We start from the raw sequence: 18,835 nt of genomic DNA on the forward strand, positions 1-18,835 counted from the left end.
TATTTATAATATGCCTCATGAGCCTTTCAGATGCAATTAGAATTCTTCTAAAATGATTTTCAGTGGCCGCACCACCAGATGGAGAAGTTTTGGGCAGTTAGCTGTTTTGCATGGGGTCCCACAACCCAGGCTGGGACCTGGGGCTCCAGGCTCACAGTCAGGCACTCTTCCCACTTGCTGTGCATGCTGCGGGGATACTCACAAATGAAAGAGAGAGAAAACATGACCCCTAAAGTATCTGAGGGGGCTGGGGGCACTGGCAGATCCAGAAGCTTCCTTGGGAATCTGCAGGGGCTGCTGAGGCTGGGTGTACAGCCCTGGGTTAAGACTATTTTTCCTGTCACCTAGTGTCCACATTTTAAACACTGCGTGAGAATTTTTTTTTTTTGGGGTTGTTTTTTTTTTTTTTTTTTTGGCTTTTTTAGGGCCGCACCTGTGGCATATGGAAATTGCTAAGGTAGGGGTCCAATCATGTAGCTGCCAGCCTAGCCACAGCCACAGCAACCACTGCTCATGGCAAAGCCATATCCTTAGCCCACTGAGTGAGGCCAGGGATTGAACTCATGTCCTCATGGATACTAGTGTGGTTTGTTACCTCTGAGCCACAATGGGAACGCCTAATTTTTAAATTTCAAACAGGGAGAACTTTGTGTCCCTAAATGAGGTGAAATACTTTTCTCCCTCATAACTATTTTCCATTTTTGCTTTTGCCACCAGGAGGCTCAGTGTGAAATCTGAAGCTAGGGCAACCGTGATCTCATATGACCTGCACTTTTGTGCTGCCCAGTCTTGATGGTCTAAGTGACATTTTCACAGTTGCTGTTTCGTGTTTGCACGGTGCCATGGCACATGCGTATTACAAAGTTCCTGAAACACTGCCCTTCCTTGTGTAACCACCTGCATCTGCTCAGGCGGAGCGGCCCCACACTGTGGGGAGACCTGAGAACAATAACCTCGAGCATTCAATTTTGTGCTGCGTCACTGTTTATAAAGCTCACATATAGCCACACTCCTAATTAATGTTCCTCCCAAGTCTCCTGGAAGGAAAGAAGGATCCTGCTTGGCCTCATTTTGTGCTGAAGAAACTGAGCTTGAAAGAGAATTGGTTTAACCAAGGCCATGTTTGAACCTCCCTCCACTCTTGGGGATTTCTCTGGAAAGCACTGTGCAGTCTCAGGGCAGACACGGGAACTCCATCCCTTCCCCTCACCCCTTAACCTCGCCTTCTTATGGATGTTGGCACTCCACAGACCTTAGGTGTGGTATTTGCGGCACGTGGAGTTATCGTGATGAGGAACATTTTTAAAGGTATTTTGAAAGGTATGTGTTGGTTTTAGTGAATTATGGTGGTGAAACTGGTTTCCCTTTAGTAATGTCATACGTTCTTTTAAAATAAATGTATTAAAAATTTTAAGAAAAAAGTCAGTCAATTGAAAGTAAAATTTTGAGTAAATAGCAAAACGATAGGCTTGCACATATGGCCAAGCTGCTGAAATGACCGTGTTCTTGATTCACTGCCAACTTAGGACCCAAGTTTTCAGATGAGGGCACCAGTCTCACTAATAAGACTCTTGCCAACTGAGTTGTTCTTCAGATCTAAAGGAAGGAATCCCTAAGATAAGAATTTCAGGCCAGCAGCAAATGAGAGTCCTTAAGTCTGAAGGACAATCAACACTTCCAATCAAATATCCAAGGACCAAGCAGTGTCAGGAAGCTCAGGTTAGGTCTCTTTAGCCACCAGGGCAAGCCAGTTAATCTCACTGCACCTCCACTTTTTCCTCTGAACAATGGGTGAGCTCTGCCTGGTTAAATTTGAGGTGACTGGAGTACCTGCTATGGTGCAGTGGGCTAGGTTTGCCGTGGAGATGCAGGTTCAATTTCCACCTGGAGCAGCTGGTTAAAGGATCTGGTGTTGCCACAGTGGGTAGGTTGCCGCTGCAGCTTAGATTCAGTCCCTGGCCCTGGAAACGTCCACATGCCACCGATGCAGCCATTAAAAAAAGTTGTGTATTCCCCCAAGACGGCTCAGGCTTGTTTCACCCAAAGTGGCAATGTTTCTCTCCTTTCTTCTCAGCAGGCCCAGCCATCCAAGGTAACTCATTCTCAGGTAGCATGGAGTTGCAAAGGGCCAAGAAGAGTTACCTCTGTGAGGCACTCTCAAGTTCTGCAAATGCTCCGTAGGCCGTGGGGGAAGGGGTTATGGTCTGGGCCTCAGTTTGCTCACCTCTAGGATGAAGGGGTGAGTAAGTCAGTTCTAGCAAGTAAGTAGTTGCAAGGAGTGCTGTGTATAGAATTCTGAGGCCACACCCAGGCTCCGAGAAAGCCAGGGGACAGTGAATGACCTCTAGCACTTACCGATGACCGTGTGATTGTGGCCATAGAAATAGTCCCAACAGCTAGGATCCTCTGGACCGCTGAGATCGTGGGCCTATGCCCATGAATTCTAATTCTAGTTGTTTCTAGCTGCCCAAAAGGCAGATGCTCGAAAAAGTCTGCCCTCCCTCCCTCCCTTCTTTCTTCCCTTCCTTGCTTCTTGTTTCTTCCCATTTTCTAGCCTGGTCTCCATGGTGATAAGAGGATTCCCTATCTCTTAGGAAGGCTTAGGCTCATGTGAGCCATTTGTAGGGACCATACAATGTATCATCCACTGTGAAATACTTTTAAGAATGGAAGGCCACGCTCCGTCATTCTCCTGGGCGCACAGTCGTAACCTGGGCATCACTAGAGGTGGTGGTTCTCCAACTTTACCTCACATAAGTATTCCTGGGCCTCGCCTTTAGAGACTCGCATTCCATAGGGTTAGGGCCTGAGAATGTGGTCCCATTCCCAGGTGATGCTGATGCTACAGGTCCATGGACCACACTTTGAGAAGCCTGACTTGGAACGTAAGTGCTTAAGAGTTTATAGAACTCGAGAGTTCCCGTCGTGGCGCAGTGGTTAACGAATCCGACTAGGAACCATGAGGTTGCAGGTTCGGTCCCTGCCCTTGCTCAGTGGGTTAACGATCCGGCGTTGCCGTGAGCTGTGGTGTAGGTTGCAGACGTGGCTTGGATCCCACGTAGCTGTGGCTCTGGCGTAGGCCAGTGGCTACAGCTCTGATTCGACCCCTAGCCTGGGAACCTCCATATGCCTTGGGAGCAGCCCTAGAAAAGACAAAAAAAAAAAAAGAGTTTATAGAACTCTTTCACAGTGTGTTCTAATTGATCCTGACAAAAAGCCCAGGAGGCTCAAAAAGTTGTTATCAAAGTTCCATGTCAAGCCGAGGAATGGAGACTCACAGAGGTTAAATAATTAGCTCAAGGACACCCAGCCACAATGAGGGAGTAGCCCTTGCTCAAATTCAAGTTCACCATCTCCCAGGCTCTGCTTTGGGTTATCAGGTGCTGGGCTTCTCAGCTCACAAGTGTGTTCAGAGCTGGCTTCGCTGCAATGCTTCCTTCCCAGCAGAGCTCTGACCCAAATTAAAACTGGCTGTCTTCGAAATAAATAAGTTACAGAGATGTAATGTACTGCACAGGGAATACAGTTAATATTGTGTATTAACTTTGTATGGTGAGCAATCTGTAAAAATATCAAATCACTATGTCATAGACCTGAAACTAATATAATATTGTAAGTCAACCATGCTTCAATTAAAAAAAAGCTGGCTCTTTTTGCTTTATAAATACCATTTTGGGTCAACCAAAAGGTCAGAGATTTGGTGTAAGAAATTACTTTAGCCATGCTTTTGTCTGTATTTAGGTTTAATTAATATTTTAGGGTTTTAATCATTGGGATACATTAGTGATTTAAAGTATTTAAATAATCAAGTATACATTGTACAACATTTGTGGTAGATATGTCCTGTTTTATGTCATTGAAGTGGCGTTCCATTTCTAAGACATCATTCAATAACTCAACTTCCATACATTTAATACTCATGTACACTTTCAGGAAGGCAGTAGAGGAATGTCTGTTTTATTGAACCTCTCTATGCCTTAGTTTTCTTGTCTGTAACATGGGACAGGTAACTGTGCTTTCATGAGAAGAGAGGTGTGAGGATTAAAAACATTGTTAAAGCAAGGAGAGAAATTGGAAGAGCCTTTGGAAGATACTGAATGTTTATAAATACCAGCATTTGTTTTATTCTCTGCTGATGCTCATTTCATTCTGCCTATCAACGCCTGCTGTCATTTTCCTACCTGTCCATCAGTGAGTTCTCTCTAGCATAGTTCTCTTTTTTCTCCCTCACTGTATTCCTCCAAGTCTAGCTTGCACATGATAGGGGACTCAGACCTACTTGTTAAAAGCATGTAGAGTTTAAAGTATTTAGGAATTTCAGGAACATGTCTTTATGGAGCAAAACTCTGTAACCTGAAGCACAAAGGAAGGAACATTTCTTTGAGGCTCCATGGAGTTTGCTGAAACAGCCCCGCTTGGCCACAACTCACCTTCTGGCATCTCACTTCCGACTGCCTGGAATGTGTTACAGGCTCTATAGAACCATTACAGAGACACGAGTTCTTATAGAATTTCCAATGTGAGTTGCATTCCAGTCTTGGGAAAGCCTGGAATCGATGGATCCGATGGGAAAGTGGGAAATGAGTTGGGTGCAGGCTGCTGATAGGTTTGGGAAGAACACACATTTTCCTCTGGATGCCTGGCAATGGAAGGAAAGAAAAGAAAAGCAAGACTCTCAGTGGATGTGAGAGATTTGGTGGTTTGGTCCAGAGTCAGAACCAAAAGGAGGGATGAATCTCATGTCCCAGTGGCCACAGACATAGACTTTTTAAGCTAAAAATTCTCCTTTGTCAGTTGCTTCCTGAGCAAAGAGATTTCATGGGGCTCCGGACAGGTGATAGGAGGAGTGCTATGGAATCTCACCACGTTGATGGGTTTCAGGGTCTCCAGCAGAAGCGCTGACAGAGCCCTAAAGATAACCAGCCAATTAAAGAAGAAAAACATCTTTCTTCTTCTTGGCTTGGGGGGTGTGCTGTAGTTAGAGTCTATTGTGAAACAAAACCATCCCCAAATATAGTGACTTAAATAGTCACCATTTATCTATAATTCTATGGGTCTGCAAATTTGGTTAGGCTCAGCTGGGCAGTTCTTCCTTCCTCATGCATCCATGATCAGCCACAGGGCAATGAGGTGGCTTTGCTTCTGGAGGTTGGCTGGCTATTAGCTAAGTACTGGCGACAGTTGGGTCATTTATCTTTCATTATTCCAGCTGGCTCATTTGGTTGGCGGTAGCAGGAGAGAGAGAGAGAGAGAGAGAGAGAGAGAGAGAGAGTGTGTGTGTGTGTGTGTGTGTGTGAGAAAGAGAGAGAGAAAAAGAGAGGATGCAATGGCTTGTGAGACCTACACTCAGAACTGGTACGGTGTTGCTTCTGCCACATTTTATTGGCTCAAGCAAGTCGTAAGGCCAACCTAGATTCAGAAATACACTCTGTGAAATGCATCCCACCTATCGAGTAAAGGAGAGCTGCAAAATCCCATCGCAGAGGAGGCAAGCCTATGAGGAGAAGTGGAGAATGGAGCCAATTTACAAACCAACACAGATTGGGAGGGCTGATTAATCAATAGCCATTATCAGGGTGAAGCAGATAAGGAAATTGCATGCTGAGAAGTCTTGTTGCTGAGGATTTGGAAAGCTAGGCATCCTGCTTAGTTTCTTGTCTGTCTCTTGGGAGCAGAGACAGCTCTTATGAGGCTGAAGAATAGGCCTGTGTGTGTGGAAATAAGATGAGGTTTGGATCCTGATCAACTGCTGACTAGCCATGTGGCTTTGGAGGAATCAATGAGTCTATCTAGCCTTCGTCTTCCCATCTGTAAAATGGGATCACCGGTTCTGAGGATTAAAGCGATTGCTGGTCTGGCATATGGTAGGCATTGGAAAAACAGCTGCACTAATGATTTATGTAATATCAGTCAAATAGGAAATAATAGAATACATGAATAAAGAAAATAAATAATTAGAATTTCTCCCAGGAATTTCTTAGCCTGGAAGGCTGAGTGACATCCCAGCAAAGGCTAGCGTCTCTATGATGCAGATACCAACTTGGCCAGCAGAACTGACCACTAGACACTTAAGGCCTCCATGGACTCACATAGCTTCCAGGGTTTTGAGGGGTCTGGGGCTTTTGTTCTCCAGAAGGAATCCCAGTGAGTGTCCACAGAGCTCGAGGAACATGCTCAGCCTTGGATCTGACCTTGGCTCTTCCCAAAAGGCCACATACAGTGAGAAGAGGTCTTCCTGAGGAGGCAAGGCTGCCTCTTAATGGCCTTGGGAAAACCTCTCTGGCTTCTTCCCACAACGCCCTATATGCCAGTGACTCTGGGCAAGGAAAGATCAGGACAGGGAGCAGAGAAGTGTGTAGAGTTCTAGACCAACAATCCTGAACAGATTCTGTATCTGCACTACCTATGTGACAGCTACTCATGGCCATTGAGCACTTAAAATGTGGGTAGTACAACCAAGAAGCAGAGGGGTTTTTTTTGTTTTTGTTTTTTTTTTTTTGTCTTTTTGCCATTTATTGGGCCACTCTGGCGGCATATGGAGGTTCTCAGGCTAGGGGTCAAATCGGAGCTGTAGCCACCGGCCTACACCACAGCCACAGCAATGCGGGATCCAAGTTGCGTCTGCAACCTACACCACAGCTCATGGCAACTCCGGATCCTTAACCCAGTGAGCAAGGCCAGGGATCTAACCTGCAACCTCATGGTTCCTAGGTGGATTCGTTAACCACATAGCCACGACGGGAACTCCAAGAAACAGAGTCTTAATTTAAGTGAATATGTATATGGCCACTTGTGGCCAGTGGTTACCATCTTGGACAGTGCAATTCTAAATGGGTGAACTTCTGAAGAGACAAGGCTTAAGGAGGCTAAGCCACATGGCTGTTGACCCTTAGTAGATTGGGGACATTGTCTTGGAGCTGCGTGGGAGGCAAGCCAGGGTCTGAGCGTGGGTCAGCTGAGCAGCAAGGCCTTGGTAGACCCTTCAGGGAGGAAGGCTTGTGACTCTGTGGAAGTCCAGAATCCAGAACAGATTTAGGCTCTCTGTTGCCCTTGCTCTACTCTGAGTGGCCACTGATAGCTCCCAGAAAGGCCATGGCACTGTAGATGTCCCCATCCTTTCCTGGGTCAGGAAAAACAGACCTCAGCAGTCCAGTCAAGGAGAAAGGAGGGTGCCTCTCAAGGAGGGAGAAAGGTCCTTAACGTTTGGATGACTGCTTTTGAACAAGGGGACCTCATGGTCCAATGTAGCTTTTGAGGATATCAAATGAGTGTGTGAGCATGTGCTCACATGCGTGTGTATATGCACACACACTTGTTTGTGAAGGAAGACACCTTTGGAGACTTGGGGCAAGGTGCCTCAATCTGGAAAATCTGAAGATTTTGCTTCTGCTTTAACTGGGTTCAAAAAGATGACAAATCAAATCCATCTCGGGGTAGGCTCTTGAAACTCACATTGGAATTTATTTTAGGGCCTTCCCCATGTCACAGTGCAAAGCTGCTTGCAGAGCTGATGGTGGACTTTGCCTAGAGATTTTTTTTTTTTTTCCAATTGCCTTTCAACTGCAGCAGCAATAAATGCCCCAAACCAATCACAGTCTTTGTATGGAAGCTGAATGGGGAAGGCTGCTCTCTGCCCACCTCACCAGTCTCTCAATCCCCTGCTATTTCTTAAAGTTGGAACACTATTGCAGGCAAACCTTCTAGTTTCCTTTAACGGATAGACTCTTTCTGGATCCTTCGATTAATTGACTTCAGTGGATACGGGCAGCTCCTGCACGGGCTTTTTGCAGTGTCGTGGGAGAGATTAGTTTTCTGCTATCGCCATAATTTACAAGGCTCACATAACCATGCAACGACTTGGTGATTACATGGAAAATATCGTATAAATACATAGTAATTACAAGTTCATGCAGATTACTTGGTATATACATTTGAAGTTACCGGGTAGTTCAAAGATTAATTATCCTGTAACTGGCAGTATTTAAATCATTTTTTTCTCATATAGGAATACACTGAGGCAGACTTCAAGGCTGGCGAGAATCGGGATGTGATGAGTATGATCTGAAAAGAAAAAATGAAATTTGACAGGCATGGATTATTTAAAGCATGCATATGTGAGCTGAACAGCCAGGACACTTTGATGCAAATCGTAGGGGAAAGAGCAGGCGGATGGTGTGTAGAGAAAGGTGATGAACAAAGTAAGGATTTCCTGCTGGCGACTTGAAATTTAAACAAATAATCATTTAAATGGCGGCCCGGCATTACGTTCCGAGTTGTGTGCATTAATGTCAACATCTGGTACCAACATTTTGACAATTCTATTTAAATGCCCCAGCATTCCCTATCTAACACCTGTTAGCTCTAATTTTCTTTCCTGAGAAGCACACCAGTAGACAGGGTAGATTCCAAATCATTTATCACTTTTAAAGTGCTTCCATATGCGTGTTGGACCCAGCCTGGCCCTAGGCAAACGTTTTCTGAATGCATTAAAATGCAGGACTATTTTTTTAAAGTGTAGACACCAATGTTTCATTGAATTCATGTCTGGTAATTATTAGCTTAAATTATGGCTCACACATGACTTGACAAAGTAGACCATGAATTAAAACGCGTGCGCGCGCGCGACACACACACACACACACACCACACACGCACACACACGCACACACCCCAGAACTCTTCAATAGATGCGCCCAACTCCTAGGTTGCTTGTTATTGAGATGTCAGTCAGTAATGATTAGGCAAACACTCTTCATGGAGGGAACTGCTAAGAGGCCCAGGAGTCCCAAGAGACAATCTAAAAATGTCAAAAATGTTACAGTATAAATGAATGACACCAACATGAGAACATGTGTTAGAGATGCAAGCAATTAGTTAATATATTACAAGTTTCAACCTCTGAGCAAAACAGGCAACAAAAATTTCCACTTGACAAAAGGCTATAGATAAGATCAGCTTGATTCCCAGACAATACAATCTCCCTGAATTGGAGCAACCCTCCAGCAAGCTGGGAGGAAGGGAAGAGCTGGGGATTCTGGGGTCTGCAGGGTGTGAGTCGCTAAGGTAGGTCCTGCTCTCCGTGGAAATGAATGGCTGGGACTGACTGCTGGGCTCTTGCAGAGGAGAAGTGGCGTCTGAAATGAAGGGAAGACATCCGGTGCCCGGGGATCCGGCTTAGCACAGAGCTGGCTGCCTGCTCCTGGCTGGGGCTTCAGAATGAAAGTTAGAAGGTCGAATGTAATCTTATCAAAGGAAAGGAGGTGCCTTCGAAAGGTGATGGGGATGGGGGTTTTATACAGGCAAATTCTTGTTCCTTGCTTTTCAGAGGAGATTTTTAAAACTAAATATTGTATATTACATAGTTTCCCTCTCTCTCTCACTCACACGCACACACTCACACAAACATAAAGAAAAGACATTTTAGGCAAAAGATCTTCCGACACATAGACACACACAGAAAATATGTTTTAGGCAAAAACACACATGATGTGTACTTGGGCTAAGGATTTGAATAGGTCCTTTAGATGTCAAAGAAACACCGAGAATGCAAGAAAGAAAGCATGAAAACCTGAGTTCACCAACTCTACATGCAAAAAAAATTGTAGACAGTTAAAAATGTCCGTCCCTGTACACACGCACACCTACACTTTCACACTTCCTCTGTTTACTAAATAACATTTCAGCACAGTTTTCATCTTATAAGGAAAGTGTTTGAAACTTGGAATAAGTGCACTTAATTAAAGGAAGGCTGTGAAAATGTGCACTAATCTGATATGACTAATAGCAAAGTGCATGAAATTGCTAATTAGAATTTCATTAAAGGTGCTGCTTTATCAGACTGTGACTATCACAACCTTTAAAATTCTTTCAGGAGAGCTTAATTCCTTTTCAAACAGAAAATATTCTTTAAAGACATTTGATTTGTTCTGAAGGAATTCATGGCTTAGACTGGAACTTAAAATGTTGCCGATATTCCAGGAGGTGATATCAGAATAGGAATATAGATCAGGGACTTTGTTTCATTTGCCCGATGAATCCCTTTCTGCCCACTTCTATGGATTATTGTTCAAAAGCCCAGTCATGAAAATAGAGTTGAGTCCTGGGATCCTTCTGCATGTAATTTGTTTTCTGCTGAAGTCAAATATTTATTCTCTTCTCACAGAATAAAGGAAACATTACTTACAAATTTTAAGTCACTCAAAATAACATTAAACATTATAATTTTCACACTCATTTTAAAAATAAAAAGGAACAGGCAATAAAATGTTTTTCTTTAAAGGAAATGACCATTCATCGTAAAAAAAAAAAAAAAAAAGCGGCAGCCTTCAATCTTTTTTTTTTTTTAAACCTCTTAAAATACTGGTAACACTTCAATCATAAAATTAAACTTTTTAAAGTTAGGAAAGTCCACTGTTAGCAATAACAGAGGTATTTTTACTCTTTCTTTGACTTGCTTTCCTAGGTTACAGGGTTTTTTTACTTCGCAGTTTAATTACTCCCGGCACTAAATCTGCATTTCAGCTTGCTTTTTGCCACTCAGATTTTAAAAGTTCTATCTTTCTATTCATTCATCTTTTCCATTTTCAACCTTATTTATAGATTTATGGAGAGGAAATAGATCATCTCTCTTTTCACATCCATAAAGCAGTATAACATGCTACTTTATGTGAACACAATTCCCAATGTTACCAATTGTATTTTTAAATTTGCAGTTTTTCCTGGTTGTTCAAGGCTTCTTACAATTAGTTAACTGGGTTCTTTTTAATAGAGGAGCCTGATCGCACAGTTACATTTTGTTATTGAAAAACCATTAATGTTAATGGAAACTACAGCTCACTAAAAGCAGAGTTTACTTTCACAGAAGTTGTTAAAAACCTAGCCTAGCTTCAAATTTGCTGAACACACCAGTTAACGGTGATGTAATTTTGCAGAATTGAATATTTTAAACACGCTTTAAAAACCTGGGTCTAAAAGCTCATCAGTCATATTTACCTGACGACCATGTCATGAAAGGAGTGAAAATGAGAACAGAAGTAACTTTATTTGAGAAACAGTGTGATGTCTTTGGACATTTAACCAAATCTCCGGTGGCTTAATTACAGTTTGCTCTGATTTTAGCTCCAGCAAGAGGAATTTTCATGGCATTTAGATAATTTATCAACCGGGCTAGGGTAACAGACAAAAGATTACGTTTTCCTTTCTAACATTTGGGAGGTACATTTGTACACTAAATGCAACGATTTTAAAAGATCGGTCTAGACCTAAATGAATGAAAATTATGCTCGTTAACTGTAATGTCTGCAGTCCGAGGTGGGGTGTCAGTCTCGCCTATCCGTGGCCACCGCAGTCAAACAAAGCTGCTAATTTCAATGTTTTAAGTTTCAAATTGAGAAATATTGTTCTAATAAGGCAACAATGGGGCTGTTGTCCTTTCAAGCACTCTGGGATTGCAGCCTCCTTAGGCTCGTTTTATGCAAAACGAATGGCAGGTAATTGTGATTTAATTCTTTTCAAGTAAATTACAGTGAGTGCGTGACACAAAGCCGCGGCGGACCCTCCTTTCTCTGTCAATAGTTGAATTAATGATGGCAGGAGTAAAAACAGCAATTGTGCACCACAGCCCTCCCCCGGCCCCCATCCCCGCCTGGGGGGGGGACCTGCCAATCAGTCCGTGCCACCGCGAGGCTGGGGATCCTCGGGTCGCCGAGGTTCGAGGATGGAACGTTCATATGTCTGCGCGCGGGGGTCGCGGGTTGTGGGTCTCGCCAGAGCCGAGGTGCCCTCAAGGGTCAGCGCGTGCGCGCCACCGGCCGGGTGCCCACCGCGTGGTCACCGTGGTCACCAGGGGCTTATGGCGCTGGACATGCGCTGTCGAGTTGAGGGCATAAGAGTTCCGGGGCCGGGCGGGTCAGGGGGATGCTGGTGGTCCCGGCTCTCAGAGAGTGGGTTAACCCTACCACCCTGGCCTCCCGAAGACATTGGAGGGCTTCCGGAGGAGGAGGCGCTGCTGAGAGAGAGAGAGGGAGAGAGAAGAGACGAGAGATACGATCTTGAAACCTCGGAGGAGCGGAGCGAGAAGTTGATCTCTTTCCGATATCGTGCACTTCTCTCTTCCCCTTGCATCCATGGCCGACGCAGATGGCCCTTCTCTGGTTTCCTCCGTCCCCCCCATTCTTCCCGATTAGGACTTCTAGTCCCCCCGCCCGCCACCAGAGGAGCCCCGAAGACCCCGAGTAGGGACCTCCTCTCCTTTTGATTCTCTCGATTTCACCCCTGAGCGCCATCCCGAGAGAGGAGGAGATCCTCTGAGCACCATCCCAACCTCTGAGACGCCGCCATCCCCTCTCTGTCCCAGAGCCCCGACGGGGCACCGGGGAGTGAGAGTAGACGGAGATGGTGGCTCTCCTTCCCTTGTCCCCCCATCGCGACCACGAGATTTTTCCTGACCCCTTTGTTTGTTCTGAGACGATCATTCCCCGAGACCGCACTTTGGAGGGAGGAAGGAATCCTCAGGAGGTGAGGCGGATTCCTATTTCTCCAGCGCGACCCCCGTGACCCCCGGAGGAAGGGAAGAGACGGAGCATGCTAGAGACCGACGAGACGACGAGCCGCGAGACGACCTTTGCCGGAGAGCCCTGTTCCCCGGAGGCATGGAGAGGACTCGAGAGAGGAGAGGAGGAGAGAGAGGAGAGAGAGCAAGGCCACGCCCCAGGAGCCAGCAGGCGGGAGGCCAGGCTGAACCAGGCAGCTTGGTTGGCTCTGCACACTGCGGTCCCAGGGGATGACCAGAGCGCCTGTTTTGCTGGGAAACCTGTGAAACCCAGTTGGGAAGGGAGACGCTGGGTGAGGCCGGGGCAGGGGGTTGTGGGGGGTGAGAAGGCCTGAGAGGGGATCATGTCAAGACCCCAGGCTCACTGCAGCCTGCCAGGGTGTGGGCAGGGGCTTGGCTCCTGGTACTCCCTATTCTCAATAATCATTACACTGGCCACTAACACATCCTGTGATCTGATCACTTCCTATGATACTTGAACAAAATCCTAGCTCCTTTCTGAGGCCCACAGGGTCTATGTCCTCCAGCTTTTGCCTAGATTTGGAGTGCCAGGGAGGGAATTCTGCCTGCCCTGTCCTCTCTGGGCAACTTTGGGCTGGTTATGTGACTTCTCTGGCCTCAGTTTCCACACCTGTAAATGGGGTTAATAATGGAATCCTACCTTCAAAGGTCCTTATGAGCTTTTAATAAGCTGCCAGTAAAGGGCTTAGAATGGTGTCTGGCACAAAGCAAAGTGCCCTCAAACTATCATCAGGGGTTACTTGACCTCAGTCATATTCCCCTTTCCCTTTTCCTGGGCTTCCATAAATGGGTCCCTGCCTCAGGGCCTTTGCCCCGGCTGGCAGAGCTCTTTCTTGCTCTGCTTCTGTCACGGCTTCAGCTTCAGGCCTCAGCTCGACTGTCACCTCTTGTGATAGTGAGATCTTCATGACCCATCACTATCACAATGCTCTTGGTTTTCTTCCTAATATTTATCCTTATCTGAATGTTTCTATTTGCTGAGCATCCCCGAAATCTAAGTTCCATGAGCACGGGGACCTCGTTTGTCTAGTTCTCTGCAGGTCCCAGCTCCTTGATCAGTGCCTGCTATGCAGTAGGTGCTCAGGAAGTCCTGCCGAAGGGATGAATGGAGTCAGTCTTCTGACCTGTAGTCAGTGCGGTTGAGCTGCATTATCTCTGAGTGCCCAGTTCTGTCATTCAAGATTCCAAGTGAAATCACTGGCATGGAAATTATATTTTCAAAATTAATAATGTTCTAAGGAGATCTAGGTTCTTAGGAAGGTTGCTAATTGGACTCTTCTGGAGTCACCATCTTTCTACCTTGACCAGTTTTGACCTAGAGTCTGGAGTCAGTTTCTTTGAACTCTCCCCACAGCTTCCTGGTGCTGGAGGTCAAGGAGGGGGCCTTCTGGATTTCCACCCTACCTGGAGCTCAGGCCCCCTGCAGCCCCTCACTTTATAGCACAGCAGTGCCACCTTGGTGCTATCTGCCCTTTAGTGTCACACCCCCCCCCCCCGCCCCCGCCTCGCCACATCATGTGGCCCTGGCCTTTTGTCCTCAAGCTCCCTGGCCAGAGCTCTTCTCTGCTTTTTAGAGTGGCCTCTTTGGCATTAATCACAGATTCACACCTGCTTTTCCTTCTCACTGAAGCCAGCTGCTTTAGGCTGGCTCCTGCTGGGCTTGTCAGACCATCTGAAGGAGGCAGACAGAGGCTGGGTGGGGCTGCATCAGCAGCTCAGCTCTTGTTGGGAAGGTGAGTCAACTGGCTAGGATCACAGGGTCACTGTGTCTCCTCGTCCAGGCTGGAGCCAGGGACAGAGTATTTCTGGAAGTTCTGGCCAGGATCCGCATCTCACCCTATTTATTTACTCAGTGAGGTCATTATAAACAATGAGTATCTTGGACACAGTGGCAATCCTTGGTAGCCAACTCCCGCCCCAGGCTTCTACCTTTGGGAGAAAAGCTGGAGAAGACCTCTGGCTATCCAGAGAACAAGTATCAATACTCGATTCATTTAAGGATGCAAAACTAGTTGCTTAGCACCACTGGATCGTGTACTGGAACTGGTGCCTGCCGGGGACATCGGTACAATAATAGCAGACACTTGTTTAGCACTTCCCATGTGCCAGGCACTGTTCTAGATGCTTCATATGGGTTCCATCGCTGAACAAAATACTCCCATCTCTGTGAAACAGGGACTATGATGATTCCCTCTTATGCAGGCACAAACAGGCTCAGAGCAGAGAGCTCGCCAAGGTTACAGAGCGAGGAGGTTTTGGGTCTGAACTTGGAACTAGAGCCTGCACTTCGAACCACCACACGGCATTGCGCCTCTGACTTATTCTCCACGATGGGTAAGATGCAGCCTCAGCTGCATCCAGGGGCACAGAGCGTCAGAAGCAAACAGATGGTGGGTGGGTCTGGTTTCCCGCATGGGGAATTAGTAGTGACACATAATGGTTCTTATGATACGCCAGGTCCTGTTCTCATTGCTTTACACATATCATTAGCTCTTTGAGTCTCATGGCACCCATGGCTCCCTAGGAGGTAGGAAGTAATGTCATCCCCACTTTAGAAATAAGATGCAGGAAGGTCCACTGCTTTCCTACGGTCTCAGGAGCAAGCCGGTGGCAGAGCTGGGATCGGAACTCACAGTCTCTCTCCAGAGCCTACACTCATAGCCCTGCTTCTGCCTAACAGTCCTGGTGCCCATGTGCTGGTCCTCAGGCAGTTAAGAGGGTTTTGAGCCCCTGCCGTGTCACCAGCAACACCCTGCATTGGAGCTCAGAGCTGCTGCTTGCTCATGGAAACCCTTGGGGAGTCTCCATGACCTTGGCTGTGAAGTGGGGGTCATGAGGTCAGCTCTCCCCACCTCCCAGGCTGCTTCAGGGATGAAGGAAGCAACTGGACAAAGAACAGTGCTGCGAAGTATAAACGCTGACCTCAGAAACACTCGGTTCTCTGGGCCGGGTCCTCACCAGGCCACTGACCTGCCTTAAAGATCAGGAGGCAGGATTATGGAAAATGAAGGGGAGATTGTTTTAATTACGAAACAGCTATGAATGAGGTGTCTTGTTTGATGATGTAGATGATTAAAGAATTGTGTATTCCTTTTTCTTTTGTCTTTTTCTAAGAGAACTGTATGTAGAGGCCCCAGGCCCCAGGCCAACATGGAGAGCATCGTGCCAGGCCTGGTGCTCGGTGCTCTGCGTGCTCCATCGCACTGGACCACCCTCTGCAGCCTGTGAGGTGAGATGGCGTTGTGTCCATTTTACAGGCTGAGAAACTGAGGGGTGGGAACTCTGGGGTTAATGAATTGGAGGAGCTGGGCTCTGATCTGATCCAACTGACTCTAGACCTGGCATCTCCGTTCCCAGGGGTCCTGGAACAGACAGGGCACATGGGGCTGCCCCTTCCCTCTTCTGGTTCTGGAATTTTAGCTTTAGTGTCACCTTCATCTGAGGGACACTTCTCTTGACCTTGGTACTTTTACGCCCTTCACCCCTCCTCAGTGGGGAGCCCACCTGTCTTGAGTGCCTGCGGGTGATTTCACTCCCCCTCCCCCCACTGCCCACCAGCTTGCTGCTGTTGGGTAAGAGCCTCAAGTCAACACCTTGACTTTGTGTGAGATGTTGCCCCATCCCCAGGACCTCACCCCATGTGACCCGGCCTCTTGGAGGCCAGGGGGCCTGAGTATGGACCAGGCTGCCTTCGTTCCCCTCCTCGTACACCCTAGGTCTGCTTCTGGCGCCAGTAGCCAAATTTATTTTGGCTTAAATGACCCAGTGGTCAGAGATAGTAAAAATCCACTTTCATGAAGCCATCAGGTGGATTGAATGGGGTTGAGAAGAGATGCCAGCTGCTCGTGGACTTACAGTACCTGCCCAACATGGACCAGTGGGCTCTGCCATGGGGCTTTCAGTTTGCCAGTGGCTGGGGACTCTGCTGGCATGTCAGCACGCCCTTGGGCAGAGGCCTGCCCTCAGACCATGACTTCTGAGGTGGGGGAGGGGCAGGCCTGGGCTGCAAGGTGGGGCATGAGGGAGACACATTCTCTGCTTGTCTTGAACTCATAGGGGTGGCCAAGGGCAACTGCACGCTGAGTGAGTGCATGCACGAGAAGGAATGTTTGTCTCTGGAACTGGCCGAGCCACTGGGGTTGGAGTCCAGGTCCCTCACTTACTAGCTGGGGGATCCTGGGCAAACTATGTAACTTCTCTGTGCTCCCATTTCCTCATCCATAAAGCTGGGATAATAGCTAGAGGTACCTCAGAGGGTTATTAGAGGAGTTAATTGTTCCACATATAGAAAAGCACTTTGAATGGTGTCTGGCACAGAGTAAAAAGTCAATAGATGTTAACTGACCCCCAAATACAAAGTCAAAATTATCTTCTCCATCCACAATTGCCTTCCTACTCAAAATATATAATATGTAAAAGTCGTAAAATGAGATGCCTTTACATCTGTATCTTGACAAGAGAGGATTCGTATTCTGGGCCCCACCACTCATTACTGTGTGATGTTTTGTAAGTGATTCAGTCTTCTGAATTCCAATTTTCTTCTCTATAAGATGGATATTAAGTAAAAAAAAATCTATTATTAGTAGTGAGAATTAAGTGAATAATGTACATAAAGCAAATGGTACTTCTTCTCCTTTTCATCCCCTGCCCTTTTATCTCCCCTCTACACAAGTTCCTTTGCAAGGCTGTGAGATGTGATCTCCAAACCAGTTTTCTTCCCCTCCTGTGTACACAGGAAGACTACATTTCCCAACCTCCTTTGCAGCCAAGGGCCTCATGTGACTGTGTTCTAGCCAATGGAATGTGGGCAGGAGTAATGTATTCTACTTCCAGGTCTGGCCTTAAAATTTCTTGTAAGATCTTTCATGCTCATTTTCTCCTCCACCTGCCAACAGGATGTGACTCAGGGTGACCCTGGAAACCACGTGTTGAAAATGGTGGAGGCCCTGCCAACAGAATCCTACCTTTCACTACCTATGCCTTATTGGCCTGCTTGCTCTGGGACATATGTATTAAACCATTGAGATTTAGGGATTATTTGTTACTGCAGCTAGCAGTTAGCCTGTCTTGACAAACAGAATTTTATAGAACCTCTACCTCGCGTATGTACCTGCATACATTCACATAAGATTTTTCACATATTTTAGAGTCTCCTTGGCCCCTAGCCCCCTCAAGCTCATCTATATGACCCAAGGTGAGGACCTTACTCCTTTAAAAAACCAGACCCAGCAGTTGTTATTGGTGGTGGTGGTGAGATAATTCCAGAGAGCAACTTCCTGGCTTCAGGGCCTCCCTCTGGCAGAGAGGTCCTGAAGATAACCTCTTCCCTAAGAGATTTTAGTGACAGCCTCACCTCTCAGGGCAGAAGTCTCCTAAGAGGGCCCTGTTCATCATCCAGACACTCTTCCTCCTGCTGCAGTTGTCAAAGTGCCTGCTCTCCTCCTAATGGCACATCCTCCAGATCTGATGGGTCATGGGTCACAGGATTAGGCTCCTCTCAGCGGATCCCCAGAGACTTGGCTCAGTTCTCCCCCACCCTCCAACCCCTCAACATACATCCCTCCTTCTGCCTCGGGTGAGATGGACTCCTTCAGTGCTGCCTCCCCTATTAAGTGGAGCGCCCTCTGGAGGCTGGAGGGCTATGCTGCATCCATCCCCTTTCTCAGAACTGGCTGCAGGGTTGGGGTGTGGCAGATGTTAGTTTTGCACAGGATTGCTGATTTCAGGGATCAGGGACTATCTTTATGGTGTTCTGGAAAAAAAAAAATCCTGAGCTTGGATGAGGTTTATTATAAGAGTTAAAAATAATAACGACCTTAATGTATTAAGTATCTGTTCTGTTCCAGGCCCCCTGTTACCTCTTTAAATCCTTCTCCATTATACTGTGACGTGAGTTTTAAGTAGCCTGTGGTCCAGGTGAAGATGTGGAGGTTTAGAGATGTCAGACCTGGGGTCCCAGAGCCACTTGAGTTTTAGAAAACCCACAGTGTTTGGCTGCAGAATGTAGTGTGGATGGGGATGCGACTGATGGGAAAATCCCTGTAGAAAGCTATTGTCATTGGCCTGGGGATAGGTGGTGGCAGGGCAGGAAAGTGTAAATTGGCACTCGTGGCAGGGGAGGTCCTCTGGAGCTTGGCACTTGGTAAACTTGGTGTTGCACGGGGCGTATGCTACCCACACCCTTGGCCAAGGGCAGGTGCTGCCGTGGTACCCATCCAGGTCCAAGTGAGTGGCTGGGAACCCATGGCAGTGTTTTCCCCTTGC

General features: G+C 46.8%; 1 long non-coding RNA gene across 1 annotated transcript in view; it reads left to right on the plus strand.

Moving 5' to 3' along the window:
• The first annotated feature begins 8,945 nt into the window (after window positions 1–8,945).
• LOC125116659 (uncharacterized) overlaps window positions 8,946–18,835 on the plus strand; it is a 60,251-nt gene continuing 50,361 nt past the window's right edge. Inside the window, exons 1-2 of the long non-coding RNA XR_007132398.1 lie at window positions 8,946–9,063; window positions 15,686–15,800. This is a non-coding gene — a long non-coding RNA (uncharacterized LOC125116659). The remainder of the gene's footprint in view (window positions 9,064–15,685; window positions 15,801–18,835) is intronic.

Source organism: Phacochoerus africanus, chromosome 15, assembly GCF_016906955.1.
Source record: "Phacochoerus africanus isolate WHEZ1 chromosome 15, ROS_Pafr_v1, whole genome shotgun sequence".
NCBI lineage: Eukaryota > Metazoa > Chordata > Mammalia > Artiodactyla > Suidae > Phacochoerus > Phacochoerus africanus.